At 51.9% G+C, this 6,961-nt stretch overlaps 1 non-coding gene and 1 pseudogene across 1 annotated transcript; both read left to right on the plus strand.

The window, feature by feature from the left end:
• The first annotated feature begins 4,586 nt into the window (after positions 1 to 4,586).
• Positions 4,587 to 6,496, plus strand: LOC124592618. Its single transcript, XR_006977571.1, has one exon. It is a non-coding gene; the product is annotated as a small subunit ribosomal RNA (ribosomal RNA).
• Positions 6,497 to 6,845: 349 nt separating this feature from the next.
• LOC124592625 lies at positions 6,846 to 6,961 on the plus strand (annotated as a pseudogene; the record flags this gene model as incomplete).

Raw genomic sequence — 6,961 nt, forward strand, 5'->3', positions numbered from 1 at the left:
TGTCCGTATACATGCTGAAAGACTCTGCTCACAATCACAACCACACGTCAGCCACACACCCTTATCACGCACTACTCTCTGCCTGTAACACGCACACAGACAATATGTAAGCACCAGCATGGAACAACACCCAGTGCATCCTCTCCGCCACATTAGACAATCCACACTGTCATAACCAGACTGGGAGGTCCACTCAGAAAACAGAATATCCCACCCACCCGACAACCACCATTGCTCAGCCAAGCCACCAACACCCACACATGTCCTACACAGGGGTGCACCCAACATCACAATACTGCCTCCTCTCACAGCACACAAACAATGGCAGGAATGAAAGACACAGGTCTGCCACAAGCATGGAATGAGAGCGCCGCCTGTCATGAGCCAAAGGTGCATCCTGACGTGGCAAATCAGATGATGCCGCAGGCATCCACTTACTATAATCACAATCAACAAACCGGCCGCCCCGCCCCGCCCCCCATTAAACCTTTCCTTACAACAATGTGTACCTTAACCTAACCTATATCGTACCGTAACCTAACCTATATCGTACCGTAACCTAACCTATGTCGTACCGTAACCTAACCTATGTCGTACCGTAACCTAACCTATGTCGTACCGTAACCTAACCTATGTCGTACCGTAACCTAACCTATGTCGTACCGTAACCTAACCTATGTCGTACCGTAACCTAACCTATGTCGTACCGTAACCTAACCTATGTCGTACCGTAACCTAACCTATGTCGTACCGTAACCTAACCTATGTCGTACCGTAACCTAACCTATGTCGTACCGTAACCTAACCTATGTCGTACCGTAACCTAACCTATGTCGTACCGTAACCTAACCTATGTCGTACCGTAACCTAACCTATGTCGTACCTTAACCTAACCTATGTCGTACCTTAACCTACCCTATGTCGTACCTTAACCTAACCTATGTCGTACCTTAACCTAACCTATGTCGTACCTTAACCTAACCTATGTCGTACCTTAACCTAACCTATGTCGTACCTTAACCTAACCTATGTCGTACCTTAACCTAACCTATGTCGTACCTTAACCTAACCTATGTCGTACCTTAACCTAACCTATGTCGTACCTTAACCTAACCTATGTCGTACCTTAACCTAACCTATGTCGTACCTTAACCTAACCTATGTCGTACCTTAACCTAACCTATGTCGTACCTTAACCTAACCTATGTCGTACCTTAACCTAACCTATGTCGTACCTTAACCTAACCTATGTCGTACCTTAACCTAACCTATGTCGTACCTTAACCTAACCTATGTCGTACCTTAACCTAACCTATGTCGTACCTTAACCTAACCTATGTCGTACCTTAACCTAACCTATGTCGTACCTTAACCTAACCTATGTCGTACCTTAACCTAACCTATGTCGTACCTTAACCTAACCTATGTCGTACCTTAACCTAACCTATGTCGTACCTTAACCTAACCTATGTCGTACCTTAACCTAACCTATGTCGTACCTTAACCTAACCTATGTCGTACCTTAACCTAACCTATGTCGTACCTTAACCTAACCTATGTCGTACCTTAACCTAACCTATGTCGTACCTTAACCTAACCTATGTCGTACCTTAACCTAACCTATGTCGTACCTTAACCTAACCTATGTCGTACCTTAACCTAACCTATGTCGTACCTTAACCTAACCTATGTCGTACCTTAACCTAACCTATGTCGTACCTTAACCTAACCTGTATTGCGCCTTAACCTAACCTGTATTGCGCCTTAACGTAACCTGTATTGCGCCTTAACGTAACCTGTATTGCGCCTTAACGTAACCTGTATTGCGCCTTAACGTAACCTGTATTGCGCCTTAACGTAACCTGTATTGCGCCTTAACGTAACCTGTATTGCGCCTTAACGTAACCTGTATTGCGCCTTAACGTAACCTGTATTGCGCCTTAACGTAACCTGTATTGCGCCTTAACGTAACCTGTATTGCGCCTTAACGTAACCTGTATTGCGCCTTAACGTAACCTGTATTGCGCCTTAACGTAACCTGTATTGCGCCTTAACGTAACCTGTATTGCGCCTTAACGTAACCTGTATTGCGCCTTAACGTAACCTGTATTGCGCCTTAACGTAACCTGTATTGCGCCTTAACGTAACCTGTATTGCGCCTTAACGTAACCTGTATTGCGCCTTAACGTAACCTGTATTGCGCCTTAACGTAACCTGTATTGCGCCTTAACGTAACCTGTATTGCGCCTTAACGTAACCTGTATTGCGCCTTAACGTAACCTGCATTGCGCCTTAACGTAACCTGCATTGCGCCTTAACGTAACCTGTATTGCGCCTTAACGTAACCTGCATTGCGCCTTAACGTAACCTGCATTGCGCCTTAACGTAACCTGTATTGCGCCTTAACGTAACCTGTATTGCGCCTTAACGTAACCTGTATTGCGCCTTAACGTAACCTGTATTGCGCCTTAACGTAACCTGTATTGCGCCTTAACGTAACCTGTATTGCGCCTTAACGTAACCTGTATTGCGCCTTAACGTAACCGATATTGCGCCTTAACGTAACCTATATTGCGCCGTAACGTAACCTATATTGCGCCGTAACGTAACCCACATTGCCCCTTAACGTAACCTATATTGCGCCGTAACGTAACCTATATTGCGCCGTAACGTAACCCACATTGCCCCTTAACGTAACCCACATTGCCCCTTAACGTAACCCACATTGCCCCTTAACGTAACCCAACACACGTTGGGCCTTAACCCAACACACGTTGGGCCTTAACCCAACACACGTTGGGCCTTAACCCAACACACGTTGGGCCTTAACCCAACACACGTTGGGCCTTAACCCAACACACGTTGGGCCTTAACCTGCTCTGTAATTGTCATACGACGCGTTAAATTAGTGTAGTGTTGCCTAACTGCAACCCCCGCAATATAGTTTGCTACTCGCACTGCCCGGTCCCCAGTGTATCGCTTCATGTTAAACACCTTGCAGCTATACACTGTAATGTGGATGGCAGCAGGACGTACATGCTCAATGCCCTTTGCAGTTGTTCATTGGCATTTGCAGTTGTTCATTGGCATTCGCATGGCGAAGCACTTAGCCTACGCTGTGGTACGGCCTGTGTCAACTGTCCGCTGATGTTGTACGTCCAAATCACACACTGTACTGCACATTGGTCCTCATGTACTGAATGATACATCGTGGTACATGTGACCGTACAACGACTGCGCCAACAACGGCGAACCATGCGGTCCAAATGTTGTGCACTCAGCTACGTGTCGTCTCCCTATAAGAGCTGGATTGCAGTGTGGTATGCCCTGGATGGCGATCAGCATGAGCCGTCTGTTGATGTAGTGGCGCGTGTTGTCAGACGTAGTCGTCTCTTCTCACACACCGTGATAGCACGGTGCACTGCGTTCCACATCTGCGACATGCGACAGAGGCCGGTTGACAGTCGTTCGCGCAATGGACATCGCATACGTACGGGGGCCACCTTCCACGTGTTCGCTAAGCGTGGACATGTTGTTGCGTGTATGTGGGCAGACAGTGTGTCGTGACACCTGACACAGGCATGCAACAATCGTTGAATTTGCAAATGGCGATGGACGCCTACGTTTGCTGGTGACGTTACGCAAATGAACAACTGGTAAACCGTTGTGGTGCGGTTGTTCTCGCTAGGGGTGAATCAGTGATGGCGACGATCGGTTGAGCTACCAACCGGTTGTTGCAGCGATACCCACCATGCCCACGAACGTGAATGGCATGTGGGTGTGAAGCGATACGCGGCGGTGGCTGGGTGGGACCGTCCCCGGCCGGTGAGGGGGGGCCTCCCGGCGTGTTGGCCGTGCGGTGCGTGGGCGCACGCGCTACAGCCGGCTGGTGGGGGCGGCCAGTGGCAGGCGCGCCGGCCGACGGAGGCGGCAGGCGGCGCAGCTGCGCGCCGGCGCACCCTGCACGCGGCGCCGTGCGGCCAAAGTAGGTCCTCGCGGGCCCGGTGCGAAGCGCGGTGGACATCTGCAGTGTGCTGGTCCGATTGAGGACTGTGTGCGCTGAGGATGCGCCGCCGCCCGGCGCTCGGCGCCGCGACGCCGTCTGCTGCTCGGTCGCCTCTGCGGTTCTCGCAGGTGGTTTGTATCGCAGCTGTGCGGACGTGTTGGCGCGTGCGCTGTGCTGGGAGAGTTCGCTTCGGCACCCAAGTGGGGCTTTTGTCCTTCTGTGGCGCTGGCGTTGGAGCTGCCGGTCACCGTAGGTGGCGCGTGTTGTCTCCCGCCGGCAATGCCACGACAGCACGCTCCCGGGCCTCTGTCGGCAGCGGCAAGCTCAGTTGGGAGCACGGGTGGTCGCACCTAAAGCGTCTACTCGCCAAACTCCGGGCGATTGCGCCTCTCTCGAACCCGACCAAGTACTTAGGACGGCGCTGCGCGCCGCCGGGACCTGAGAGGGTTTCGAGGTGTATGGTGCAGGGGAGCTCAGCCTCCTCCTGTTTGCAGAATAATTGAGCGGACGCTTGCGTGTTCGCGCGGGCCCCCGGGACACACTCCCGGGCGGCCGGCTGCTCAGCTCTAGTTGACGCAGCTCCCTGGTTGATCCTGCCAGTAGTCATATGCTTGTCTCAAAGATTAAGCCATGCATGTCTCAGTACAAGCCGCATTAAGGTGAAACCGCGAATGGCTCATTAAATCAGTTATGGTTCCTTAGATCGTACCCACGTTACTTGGATAACTGTGGTAATTCTAGAGCTAATACATGCAAACAGAGTCCCGACCAGAGATGGAAGGGACGCTTTTATTAGATCAAAACCAATCGGTCGGCTCGTCCGGTCCGTTTGCCTTGGTGACTCTGAATAACTTTGGGCTGATCGCACGGTCCTCGTACCGGCGACGCATCTTTCAAATGTCTGCCTTATCAACTGTCGATGGTAGGTTCTGCGCCTACCATGGTTGTAACGGGTAACGGGGAATCAGGGTTCGATTCCGGAGAGGGAGCCTGAGAAACGGCTACCACATCCAAGGAAGGCAGCAGGCGCGCAAATTACCCACTCCCGGCACGGGGAGGTAGTGACGAAAAATAACGATACGGGACTCATCCGAGGCCCCGTAATCGGAATGAGTACACTTTAAATCCTTTAACGAGTATCTATTGGAGGGCAAGTCTGGTGCCAGCAGCCGCGGTAATTCCAGCTCCAATAGCGTATATTAAAGTTGTTGCGGTTAAAAAGCTCGTAGTTGGATTTGTGTCCCACGCTGTTGGTTCACCGCCCGTCGGTGTTTAACTGGCATGTATCGTGGGACGTCCTGCCGGTGGGGCGAGCTGAAGGCGTGCGACGCGCCTCGTGCGTGCTCGTGCGTCCCGAGGCGGACCCCGTTGCAATCCTACCAGGGTGCTCTTGAGTGAGTGTCTCGGTGGGCCGGCACGTTTACTTTGAACAAATTAGAGTGCTTAAAGCAGGCAAGCCCGCCTGAATACTGTGTGCATGGAATAATGGAATAGGACCTCGGTTCTATTTTGTTGGTTTTCGGAACCCGAGGTAATGATTAATAGGGACAGGCGGGGGCATTCGTATTGCGACGTTAGAGGTGAAATTCTTGGATCGTCGCAAGACGAACAGAAGCGAAAGCATTTGCCAAGTATGTTTTCATTAATCAAGAACGAAAGTTAGAGGTTCGAAGGCGATCAGATACCGCCCTAGTTCTAACCATAAACGATGCCAGCCAGCGATCCGCCGCAGTTCCTCCGATGACTCGGCGGGCAGCCTCCGGGAAACCAAAGCTTTTGGGTTCCGGGGGAAGTATGGTTGCAAAGCTGAAACTTAAAGGAATTGACGGAAGGGCACCACCAGGAGTGGAGCCTGCGGCTTAATTTGACTCAACACGGGAAACCTCACCAGGCCCGGACACCGGAAGGATTGACAGATTGATAGCTCTTTCTTGATTCGGTGGGTGGTGGTGCATGGCCGTTCTTAGTTGGTGGAGCGATTTGTCTGGTTAATTCCGATAACGAACGAGACTCTAGCCTGCTAACTAGTCGCGTGACATCCTTCGTGCTGTCAGCGATTACTTTTCTTCTTAGAGGGACAGGCGGCTTCTAGCCGCACGAGATTGAGCAATAACAGGTCTGTGATGCCCTTAGATGTTCTGGGCCGCACGCGCGCTACACTGAAGGAATCAGCGTGTCTTCCTAGGCCGAAAGGTCGGGGTAACCCGCTGAACCTCCTTCGTGCTAGGGATTGGGGCTTGCAATTGTTCCCCATGAACGAGGAATTCCCAGTAAGCGCGAGTCATAAGCTCGCGTTGATTACGTCCCTGCCCTTTGTACACACCGCCCGTCGCTACTACCGATTGAATGATTTAGTGAGGTCTTCGGACTGGTACGCGGCATTGACTCTGTCGTTGCCGATGCTACCGGAAAGATGACCAAACTTGATCATTTAGAGGAAGTAAAAGTCGTAACAAGGTTTCCGTAGGTGAACCTGCGGAAGGATCATTACCGACTAGACTGCATGTCTTTCGGTGTGCGTGTCGTGTCGCGCAACACGCTACCTGTACGGCTCGCAGTAGCCGTGCGCCGCGTGCGGAACCACGCGTGCTCTCAAAACTAACGCCAATGTTGTGTGGTACGAGCGCTGAAGCGCTGGAGCGGCTGGCCTGCGGCACCTGGCGCCTGGCGCCGGTTTTGAATGACTTTCGCCCGACTGCCTGTCCGCTCCGGTGTGGAGCCGTACGACGCCCATCGGCCGTGAGGCCGTTGGACACAGAACGCTTGAACAGGGCCGCCACACGCCTACGTCCCGCCTATGCAACTGTCTTGAAAGAGACAGTGGAAACTAAGAAAAGATCACCCAGGACGGTGGATCACTCGGCTCGTGGGTCGATGAAGAACGCAGCAAATTGCGCGTCGACATGTGAACTGCAGGACACATGAACATCGACGTTTCGAACGCACATTGCGGTC

Source organism: Schistocerca americana, unplaced genomic scaffold (assembly GCF_021461395.2).
Source record: "Schistocerca americana isolate TAMUIC-IGC-003095 unplaced genomic scaffold, iqSchAmer2.1 HiC_scaffold_948, whole genome shotgun sequence".
Lineage (NCBI taxonomy): Eukaryota > Metazoa > Arthropoda > Insecta > Orthoptera > Acrididae > Schistocerca > Schistocerca americana.